This window comes from Bubalus kerabau, chromosome 6 (genome assembly GCF_029407905.1).
Source record: "Bubalus kerabau isolate K-KA32 ecotype Philippines breed swamp buffalo chromosome 6, PCC_UOA_SB_1v2, whole genome shotgun sequence".
Lineage (NCBI taxonomy): Eukaryota > Metazoa > Chordata > Mammalia > Artiodactyla > Bovidae > Bubalus > Bubalus kerabau.
The window spans coordinates 74820698-74832938 of NC_073629.1; the positions used below are offsets into that span (position 1 = coordinate 74820698).

At 40.4% G+C, this 12241-nt stretch overlaps 1 long non-coding RNA gene across 1 annotated transcript in view; it reads right to left on the reverse strand.

Moving 5' to 3' along the window:
- Positions 1-2006: 2006 nt before the first annotated feature.
- LOC129656192 (uncharacterized) overlaps positions 2007-12241 on the reverse strand; it is a 55097-nt gene continuing 44862 nt past the window's right edge. Inside the window, exon 3 of the long non-coding RNA XR_008716260.1 lies at positions 2007-2157. This is a non-coding gene — a long non-coding RNA (uncharacterized LOC129656192). The remainder of the gene's footprint in view (positions 2158-12241) is intronic.

Sequence of the window (12241 nt, forward strand, 5' to 3'; positions counted from 1 at the left end):
CCTATGATGAAAAGGACATCTTTTTTTTTTTTTTTTTTTTTTGGTGTTAATTCTAGAGGGTCTTGTATGTCTACATAGAACCATTCAACTACAGCTTCTTCAACTTTAGTGGTTGGGGCATAGACTTGGATTACTGTGATATTGAATCGTTTGCCTTGGAAACAGAGATCATTGTCATTTTTGAGATGTACTTTCTTAGCTAGCAATTAGTTTGTTACCTTTCAAGGCACAAAGGATGCTTAAAGGGTTAATTTTAATGCCCAGAGGAGGTTGACCACACCCATTAGATCTTCCCCAGAAAGTAGCTGCAGGGCATACATGTTCAGTGGACTCTTTTTTATCCCACGGACTGTAGTCCACCAGGCTTCTCAGTCCATGGGATTCTTCAGCAAGAATAGTTTAGTGGGTTGCCATTGCCCTCCTCCAGGGAATCTTACCAACCTAAGGATCAAACTTGCATGTCTTAGGTCTCCTGCATTGGTTGGCATATTCTTTACCACTAGCACCACCTGGGCTTTCCTGGGTGCTCAGCGGTCAAGAATCCATTTGCAATGCAAGAGCTGCAGGAGAGGTGAGTTTGCGGACACAGGAGCCTAGCAGGCTACAGTCCATAGCCTTGCAAAGAGTCAGACATGACTGAAGTGAATTAGCACACATGCGTGCCACCTGGGAAGCCCTGCTGCAGGGACGTATTAGCAAATCAATGTCCCATTTCAGGCTCCAAGGACTTTATGCAGCCAGCGTTTCTGTGCCAATATCCAGGGCCAAATGACTGGAATGAGATTTAAAACACTAGGGGAAGGGAGAAGTTAGTATTCCCTCTAGACCAATAGTCGCCCGGTGAAATGTCACTATATTTGTGTCAGAAGGAACAGAGGAATGTAGTCCTGTCTGGACAAAGTGCACACAGAAAACCCAGAGGAGAGCAGACCCAATTCTCCACATGACTTGAGTATACTATGGTTAGTACAGACAATCCACTTTTCCTGAGTGCTTAATTAATATTGAAAAATGAAAACATGATTTTGAAGAAAAAAGTGTAAAGTGAATTCTTTTGAGCCCTTATAAAAATTTTTAAATGTGTCTAACCTCTTGAAAAGCTGCAATGATTTTTGATGGTAATTCTGAAGGGACGCAAACACAAATATAAAACAGTATGTGAGAAAGTAGAGACAGAGATGGAAAGGAGGAATAGAAGAGAGTGTGTGTATCTCAGAGAAAACAGAGGGACAGATTCCCAGAGAAGCTGTGAAACAAGACCTAGATACAAAGACAAACAAGAAGACATGATATTGAAACATGAAGAGACCTAACGCTGAAAGCTAATGGGACAAAAATAAGGGAAGACTCTGAGGAAAAGATATTTTGTGGATGAAAAATTAATCAATCCATCTATGCAAAACAGATGGAAAATTTTGTTCAAGACAAATTGAGTGTTATAACCCAAGAACAGAGTCTCAGAAATCTCTAGGAACTGATCTGCCCATTAGATATCAGAGCAGAGTCATACAGTGTTTTGAAACAGAGAACTGGACATATTACATGACATATTACTGACAGCTGATACAGTCCAGGTCTCCATGTACAAAAGGAGTAGTAGGTCACAGGTCATTGTGGCCCCTTACAAAATTAAGCAGGAAGGTTATCACCTCAGGAGTCATTTTGTGATGCTGGGAGAATGTTGCTGTTTGTGGTTGAGCCGGTATTTCCGCCAATGGGGTTGCATAAGGCACAGTAGAGGCGAGAGAGGACGCCAAAGGGCAGAGAAAATTTTTTTACGTTCAAATTTTCCTTGACTTGCCTTAGAATTTCATCAATATGTAATTTCCAAGGATCTGAAGAAGCCGCTGGAGGACCAGGGAGCAAAAAAAAAAAAGGAAAGGAAGACACCACCGGGCAACATTCAATTAAGTCAATATTTATTTTGTGCCCACCAGGAACATAGCAACCTTCTGGAACTAAAGTGGAAATGAATTTAATTCTCTCCTGTTCTGAGGGGTGGGTAAGTTCAAGTCTGTGAGCCTCCTGGGGCTGAGGCGTGAGTACGTGCAAATCCACAGTGCACTCTGCTTCTCTCTGGCTGGCCTGCAATTCTCTGCCTCCAGGGCTGCCCTACAACCCTCTCTTCCACCAACTTCGTGCTGGAAAAACAAATATCTAAAGAGAGACAAAGATGAAACCATTATAAAAATTTATTTTTGAACTTGTAGTATCAGGTCTAAAGTGTTACTTAATAGTGACACCATATTTCTTAATTAAACATAAAAAATTGAAATCTAGATACTGAAAAATGAAGAATGTTTAAAATTTTTTTTTATTTAATTTTATTTTTAAACTTTACATAACTGTATTAGTTTTGCCAAATATCAGAATGAATCCGCCACAGGTATACATGTGTTCCCCATCCTGAACCCTCCTCCCTCCTCCCTCCCCATTCCATCCCTCTGGGTCATCCCAGTGCACCAGCCCCAAGCATCCAGTATCGTGCATCGAACCTGGACTGGTAACTCGTTTCATACATGATATTTTACATGTTTCAATGCCATTCTCCCAAATCTTCCCACCCTCTCCCTCTCTCACAGAGTCCATAAGACTGTTCTATACATCAGTGTCTCTTTTGCTGTCTCGTACACAGGGTTATTGTTGCCATCTTTCTAAATTCCATATATATGCGTTAGTATACTGTATTGGTGTTTTTCTTTCTGGCTTACTTCACTCTGTATAATAGGCTCCAGTTTCATCCACCTCATTAGAACTGATTCAAATGTATTCTTTTTAATGGCTGAGTAATACTCCATTGTGTATATGTACCACTGCTTTCTTATCCATTCATCTGCTGATGGACATCTAGGTTGCTTCCATGTCCTGGCTATTATAAACAGTGCTGCGATGAACATTGGGGTACACGTGTCTCTTTCCCTTCTGGTTTCCTCAGTGTGTATGCCCAGCAGTGGGATTGCTGGATCATAAGGCAGGTCTATTTCCAGTTTTTTAAGGAATCTCCACACTGTTCTCCATAGTGGCTGTACTAGTTTGCATTCCCACCAACAGTGGAAGAGGGTTCCCTTTTCTCCACACCCTCTCCAGCATTTATGACTTGTAGACTTTTGGATTGCAGCCATTCTGACTGGTGTGAAATGGTACCTCATAGTGGTTTTGATTTGCATTTCTCTGATAATGAGTGATGTTGAGCATCTCTTCATGTGTTTGTTAGCCATCTGTATGTCTTCTTTGGAGAAATGTCTATTTAGTTCTTTGGCCCATTTTTTGATTGGGTCATTTATTTTTCTGGAGTTGAGCTGTAGGAGTTGCTTGCATATTCTCAAGATTAGTTGTTTGTCAGTTGCTTCATTTGCTATTATCTTCTCCCATTCTGAAGGCTGTCTTTTCACCTTGCTAATAGTTTCCTTCGATGTGCAGAAGCTTTTAAGGTTAATTAGGTCCCATTTGTTTATTTTTGCTTTTATTTCCAATATTCTGGGAGGTGGGTCATAGAGGATCCTGCTGTGATGTATGTCAGAGAGTGTTTTGCCTATGTTCTCCTCTAGGAGTTTTATAGTTTCTGGTCTACCTACCTGACTTCAGGCTCTACTACAAAGCCACAGTTATCAAGACAGTATGGTACTGGCACAAAGACAGAAATATAGATCAATGGAACAAAATAGAAAGCCCAGAGATAAATCCACGCACATATGGACACCTTATCTTTGACAAAGGAGGCAAGAATATACAATGCATTAAAGACAATCTCTTTAACAAGTGGTGCTGGGAACTCTGGTCAACCACTTGTAAAAGAATGAAACTAGAACACTTTCTAACACCATACACAAAAATAAAATTTTTTAAAACATTGAATCAGAGGCAGTTTTCATTAGGCGCCCCTCTAAACACACACAATGTGTTGACATATATGATAATGTGCAGTATTTTTAAAACAAATCTCTCTTTCCTTCAAAAAAAATTCAGCCAAGAAATATTTCTTAGGAATGTCGGAGTACACAAACACATATCTGATCAAAATGTCTCTGAAGGCCCTACAGAAAGGAAAATGTAGCTTTGTTACATGACTCATGGTGTCCATAAGATAAAAATAAAGCAGAGGTTTAGAAGGAACACAACTATTCCGGGCAGTCTGGCAGTGGGATCTGCAAAACAGACTTGCAAGGGAACGACACCACCCTCAAAACTCATTACACCTTACCTAGGGAATCCACACACCCATTCAAACCAACTCATCTGATAAACAAACCTAAAAGAAAGAATATGCGTGGCAAAATAACTTAAGGGAATACTAACTTGCCTTTATTCTTCTTACGTTTTCCTACATCACAGCCAGACCCCTGAGATTGCTGCAGAGTGGAAAATAGAAGATGCTTAAAATAAAGGGTTATTGATGTTGTGTAAAAGAGAGAACTTTTGAAGTTGAAGAAACTATGCTACTGGAGGATGAGGGTAGAGAGAGCAACTTTGAGGAACTTGGGAAGAGGGCGCTAGGTCTCCCAGACTACAAAGAAAGAAAGGTCAAAGTGAGGACACATCACATAGAACTAGGCCTGAGTAATCCTTGGGCACCTTAATTTCTCCAAGTCTCTATTCTTGCCATTTATAAAAAAATGAGATAAAAGTAGAACTTAATTCATAAAGTACTGTAAGTTGTGAGGATTAAGTGGATATAAAGCTCAGTGCCTGCAATAAACATTGGTGCACATGTGTCTTTTTGAATTATGGTCTTCTCACGGTATATGGCCAGTAGTGGGATTGCTAATCCATATGATAATTCTATTTTTAGGTTTTTAATGAACCTTCATGCTGTTCTCCATAGTGGCTATACCAATTTACATTCCCACCAACAGTGCAAGAAGGTTCCATTTTCTCTGCACCCTCTCTGGCATTTATTTTTTGTAGATTTTTTGATGATGGCCATTCTGACCAGTGTTTTGTTTTGCATTTTTCTAATAACTAATGATGCTGAGCATCTTTTCATGTGCCTCTTGGCCATCTGCATGTCTTCTTTTGAGAGATGGAATCTAGAAAACTGGTCAGATGAACCTATTTCCAGGGCAGGAATAGAGACACAGACATAGAATGGGAATGGACATGAGAAAGGAGAAAGGGAGGGTGGGATGAATTGGGAGAGTAGCGCTGACATATATACACTGTCATGTGTGAAACAGATAGCTAGTGGGAAGCTGCTGCACAGCACAGGGAGCTCAGCTTGGCACTCTGTGATGATGTAGAAGGGTGAGAGTGGGGGGTTGTTGGAGGGAGGCTTAAGAGGGAGGGGATACATGTATATATACAACCGATTTACTTAATTGTACAGCAGAAACTAACACAACATTGTAAAGGAATTATACTCCAATTTTTAAAAATTCAAAAATAAAAATAAAGTTCAGTGCCTGGAACATAAATGTTCAATAATGGTTGTTACTTTTATTCAGTTTGAAAAATAAATCTATGAGAGTGATACACAAAGCTTCTAGCCATTGTGCAAACACAACCATTGCAAAGAGGGAAATATCATTGGTTATGCACATTATTTACCTGATAAAAATAAATTATTATAGTTCTTCAAGAGATTTACCACTACCCTTTGCAGGAAAAATATGAGCATATGGTCAAGAAAAACACCAACCATCTCCCACAACCTTGCCGACATGGAGCCACTCAGATCAACATGTCTAATATACCTCTAATCCACGAGGAAGAGTAATAGAAAAAAATTCAAAGTACTTAATACACCAATGGCTTTTACAAAATCAACTGCCACCCTTATCCTCTTTTAGTCCTCTCTTCCTTAAGTACAATCGCATCTGAGGCTAAAGATATTTATAATTCTCTGGTGACTAACCATAACAAACTTTTGACAAGCAGGCTGGTAAACTTGATAAAAGTATCTTAATATGACAGATATACCTCTCAAATGGAATGTGGGAGGGGAGAGGACACTTAAATTTTTGATAAGCTAAAATAGCACCTTAAAAATGGAATAACCCTACATAGGAATTTAACAGGAGAGCTAATTTCAGGTCAGATACGCTTCCAGCTATGAGGCAAACGGGTTTGTATTTGCCTTAGATTTCTCATTAGAAATCTTAGCATGACCTTCAGGTCTCCTCATTCTTACGCTCTTCTATCCTGCCCAAATCATTTGGAACTAATCACTGGTCTCAGATGAGTTGCCCAGTAGTCCATGATGGGAGGGAAAAAAAAATAATCATGACTTAACAATTCAGCAAACATTTCCTGAGCCTTTGCTATAAACCCAGTAGCAAGGACACAGAGATGGACAGAGTCCTTGCTATCAGCCCCATCTCAAAACCACAGCACAGCCTTCCCCAGCCTCTAACAGGTCACTTAGTCCTGCCCACCACCTGAGCCACTTTCTGTGACTCCAGCCACCTCCAAGTATGGCTTGGCATTTTTGCCTTCCTGTGTGGCTACAGAGCAGCTATGACTCAAGATTTCTGAACTTGTGAGGGTTAGCCTTCTCCAGAAAAGAGAAGCTCAAACATGAGTTTCCTCCAATGATTCTATTTTGCAAAATAAGGCTTTACTTTTTCACTCCCATTTCAGTTCTTGTTCTAGAAGTCCTCATGTTTCTCTAGACCATTCTTAGGAGGAGTCTGCCTAATGGGCAATCCTGTTTCCCTGGGGATGGAAGCTATTATTCAGAGTGCAATCTTAGGGGCTGCTTTTCTGTGACCTACAGACAGACTTCCCTGTGGACACCCTTAGGGATTTCTAAAGTCCACTTATCTGTTACCTTGTGCCCAACTCCAGGGAACTGAGCTGCAAAAAGTTAAACCATCTAAACCCTAAGGATAGATCTTTGGCAGCTAGTACTCAATGAATAAAGGAACAAAACATTCAGTCATTCATTCACTGAGTACTTAATAAGTGCATGCTGTGTCAGACAAAATGTTAAATCCTGAAGCTGTGGAGACAGGAGGAAGTAAACCATATTATCAAGGAGCACATAGTCTCAAAAGGAAAACAAAGAGGAAGAAAATAATTATAAGTGATATAGTAGAAATATTCAAAAATCTAATGGGAACACTGAGAGAGACAGGCAAGGTTTGGCTATGAAAGCTAAGACGGGTGTCACAGAGGAGGTGGTGATATTGGAGAGGAGTTGAAAAATGAGATGGGGGGATACTAGATGGACAAAATGGCCAGTCGGTGAAGGGCAGTGAGTGCAAGTACAGAAAGTTCCCTACATACCAATCTTCAAGTTGCAAACTTTCAAAGATGTGAACGCGCATCTGATTCCAGCAAGGAATCAGAAGCGGTGTCATTAACGTCAGGGGTGAGTGAAATTGCTGCTGACCCTCTGTCTCCTCTTGCTGATGATCCTTCAGCTCCATCATCTCCCACTTTTCTTCCTCTTTCAGTCAGTAATTCTTCTTGTCCTTTGATTCAATGTCAGCCCCTGTATGCCAGCTGTTGTACTGCATTACTGTACTTTTCTAGGTACAGTACTGTAAGATTAAAAATGTCTATTTTTTGTTTTTATGTATTATTTGTGTGAAAAGTGTTAAAAACCTATTACAGTACAGTAATACATAGCCAACCGTGTTAGTTGGGTACCTTGACTAACTTTGTTGACTATGCTATGCTGTGCTCAGTTGCTGTCATGTACAAGCAATTAAACTTACAAATGCACTCTAAGAAAAGAGCTCCTTCCTTTGTAGGGGACCTACTGTACATACATTTCAGGCAGAGGGAACAGCATATGCAAAGGCCCAAGATATAAAATAGCATGGTGTATCCATGGCACAGTAAACTTATAATATTTTGCTTAGGAGTTTGTCCATTTTTTAGAGGCCCAAAATGGCAAATGGAATTAGCCTTGAAGGCCTGCTGCCTATTGCCCATCTTGGTATTCAGTATGTGCTCAGTCATTCAGTTGTGTCCAGCTCTTTGTGACCCCATGGACAGTAGCCCACTAGGCTCCTCTATCCCTGGAATTATTCAGGCAAGAATCCTGGAGCAGGTTGTCTTTTCCTACTCCAGGGGAATCTTCTCAACCCAGGGATGGAACCTGCATCTCTTGTGACTCCTGAATTGGCAGGCAGATTCTTTACCATGGAGCCATCTGGGAAGCCCCCGTATTCAAACAATCTATAACAAAGGTCCTTCTAGTCAAGGCTATGGTTTTTCCAGTGGTCATGTATGGATGTGAGAGTTGGATTGTGAAGAAAGCTGAGTGCTGAAGAATTGATGCTTTTGAACTGTGGTGTTGGAGAAGACTCTTGAGAGTCCCTTGGACTGCAAGGAGATCCAACCAGTCCATTCTGAAGGAGATCAGCCCTGGGTGTTCTTTGAAAGGAATGATGCTAACTCTGAAACTCCAGTACTTTGGCCACCTCATGTGAAGAGTTGACTCATTGGAAAAGACTCTGATGCTGGGAGGGATTGGGGGTAGGAGGAGGGGACGACAGAGGATGAGATGGCTGGATGGCATCACCAATTCGATGGACGTGAGTTTGAGTGAACTCTGGGAGATGGTGATGGACAGGGAGGTCTGGCATGCTGCGATTCATGGGGTCACAAAGAGTTGGACACGACTGAGCGACTGAACTGAACTGAACTGATTACACATGAGAAAGACAAGACTGACACACATGGTGCCTATTTGCAGCCTAAGCACAGACCATCTTGAGCCACTGAAGAGTTTTGTTACTCTGGAGAATAATGTGTCTAAATGTATCCTTCTTGCCACCCCAGTTGGGAAAGCTTCTTTAGGATCTAGCCTGGCCTCATAAGCATATCCTGGGACCATGAGAGATGTTCTATCTTTCCAGCCACTTACATCATTACAAGTAAGTAGTCCATAGGTTCTGAGTTATGATACCTGCCCTTGAGGAGAAAGTATAAACTGAAGGGGAGGTAATGAGAACAAATAAGTATGGAGAGTGTAATAAATGCCATTGACTGTACACTCTTAAAACATAAAGAAGAAAGAACAGCAAGATCTCCCTGATGGTAAGAAAACTTCATTAAGTAGATTATAAAAGATACTTTGTGGAGAAGTGTATTTGCAGATGAAGAACCGTCTGAGCTCCTAGCATGTGATGTGTGAGAGTCAGCAGCCTATTCAGTGAACAGCAAAATGGTTTGGTACTTCCAGAGTTGTGAAGGACCAGGACCAGGGGCAGACATACAGCAACAAGGGCAGTCTGGGTAACTGTGCAGTGCCTTCTATAACATGATAAGAAGAGGTGACTGGAAAAGAGCTGTTTCTTAGACACACCTGAGGAGGTAAGGGGGAAAACTTTCTAAGTCAGAGAAACTAGGTAGAAAGCCAGTGAGACATTCAGAGCAAAGAAATCAAGCCAGAAATAAGGGCTAATAAGAGCATCGACTCTCTGTCCTCCTGCCTGGGTGAAATACAGAAGTCCAGGCTTGAGTCCAGGTGCTTTCTCAAACAGTCCTGACCCTGTGTCTGTGGAACACCTCCAGCGCCTCCAATCTGACCGAACTGCCAGTGCCCTCTAGTGGTGGCTCACTTGATGGTCAGATAACACAAACCGTCCAGGTCTTCACCCAAGTACCTGTCGTGTGCTGGCTTCCATGACAGCTGCTGGAGCCACAGGCCTTTAAGCCACTGATTTCTCACTCAGGCTCACATTTTAGGATGTGAGACACTGAAATGAACACATCCAAATAACAGTGTGTGAAAGTGAAAGTGTCAGTCGCTCAGTCAGGTCCAACTCTTTGTAACCCCATGTAGCCCCCCAGGCTTCTCTCTCCATAAAATTTTCCAGGCAAGAATACTGCAGTGGGTTGCCATTCCCTTCTCCAGAGGATCTTCCTGACCCAAGGATCGAACACAAGTCTCCCACACTGCAGGCAGATTCTTAATTGTCTGAGTGGTCAATGCAAAAAAAATATATATATATATATATATATATGCAATCAGAAATAATCATAAGACAAAGAGTTTGTATAGAAAAGGGGAGCTAATAATGCAGAGTCAATTCACCCTGAGGATAGTTGGCAATGAATCTTAATTTGTAGGAGATGTCACACTTTGCTGCTTCAATTCTGGCAATGTTCTGAAGTCGCTAATTATATTGAGCTGTTCCAGATCACATATTGCACAAAGATGAACGTGGGAAAGTACTTGTTTCATCTATAACTGACGCGGAAAAAAAACCTCCAAAGAAATAAATCCATGGCAATCAAATGTAACTGTAGCTCAAAATAGGTAATAAGTGTACCTTTGCAGATAGATATGCTTTATAACTGCCCAAGGGGAATACTTGAATCTTTTTTAATAACCATTCCCCAAAGCATCTGTTTTTCAAAGTATTTTTACATCTTGAGTTAATGTTCAGTGGAACACTTCAGTATTTTTTCCATTTTATCTTTTATAATATCAACACGTGAATCAACTTTGCACCTTGTCGACATTCTTCAAAACTTTATCTCCAACCCAGATGACATTCCTATGTTCATTTTTCTGTATCACTTAAGGCCACACATCTCTCCACTTATACCAGAGAACACTAGCATCAGGTTTGACTTCACTGTTCTTCAACTAAGCTTCTATTAATTCCTCTTGATATTACATCTTACATGCTTCTCAAATCTGTCTACTTCTCTCTGACCTCCCTGCCTCTACTGATGTTCAAGTCTCCCAAATGGTCCTCTGGACATCTTTTTTTTTTTTTTTAAATGCATTTTATAAAGGGGTCAGTCTAACACATATTATTCTCCCACTGGAAGTCATTCAATTAACTACCATTCCCTTTAAGTGAAAGTTGAGTAAAAAGTGCCTAAAATTGCTTGCAAAGTCCTTCCTGATCTGTCCTCCTCTAAGTTCTCCTGCCTCAATTTCATTCTTTCCTTTTCCTTTCCTTTATATCTTACCTTCCAGTTATTAAAAAATGTTTTTTATGCCTCAAACACTCCATTCCTTTTCTAGAACATTCTCTTTTTAACTGGAGAGCTTTTATTATTACTTCAAGCTACATCTTGGATATTTTATTAGAATCATTCCTAGACCTTCTAAGTCCAGCTTTGGGTTCCTCCCCTGTTCCCTTTGTGCCTTGGAGTTCACCATTACACTGTATGGAAATCATCTATTTACTTTAGTCCAACAGTGTGAACACAGGAATTATTTAATGTCATGTCTGTATTGCCTAGCATATAATGAGTATATGATTCACATTTTTAGAATGAACTAATAACATCTGATCTGCTCTCTGCCAAATGGTATGGAGACTCCCCTCTGGGAGGACCCTAGGTGCCCAGCTATGCTGATGACCTGGGAGATAGGTCTATCCAACACTGAATGAAGTATCAGAAAACTTATTTGACTGTAGATTTAAGTCATGATCTCCAAACAGCTTATCACTAATCCAACTTCCTTTAAAAGAATCTCCAACTGTTTTATGTGTCTTACTTCACAAACTTAGGAAAAGGTAAAAGGGGGGCTATTTTTGGTTCCTGAAATTCCCAATGTTTCAGATAACCTCTTTTCTTAGAAGATTCAAGGTGAGTTCTTACCAAACTCACCCTGGCCAATATCTAGATTCTCAGATCAGTGGGGCTTTCACCAATTTCATTCACTTATTCTCCTTCATCTATTTCTCACTGGTTAAGCACCTATTAAGTGCCAGATGCTGGAAATACTAGTTGAGTACGATGTCATTCCCCACACCACCCCCACATTCAATCTATTCAAGGCTAAGAGGAATGAAGAAAACAAGCATGTAATCTTGTGATACAGACTCCCTCCAAGCTCATTGAAAATTTTAACTTAGAAAAAGAATTCCAGAAGGTATAAAAAATGTTAAGAAATGAAAATTTTTTTCTTTATATTTGAAATAAAACAAGCTTTAAGAGCAATAAATATAAAATGAATAGCAGATACCACCAGAGGAAATTTTTTTGCTTATAGAACTGTAAAGATTCTTATTGCATTAGTTCATTAGTGCATTAGTCAGTGCTATTTGCATTAGTTACCTTTTAACTGAATTCTATCCATAACTGAGAAGCAAATAGTCTGGCAAAGTCCACACAATTTTTTCAAAGACATAGAGCAAAAATATGGCCAAAGCTATAAAAGACTGGTTATTCACAGGTTGTTAACATGTATGTGCTTAGTTGCTCAGTTGGGTCTGACTCTTTGCAACCTCATAGACTGTAGCCCCCAGGATCCTCTGTCCATGGAATTTTCCAGGCAGGAATACTAGAGTGGATTGGCATTTCCTACTCCAGGGGATCTTCC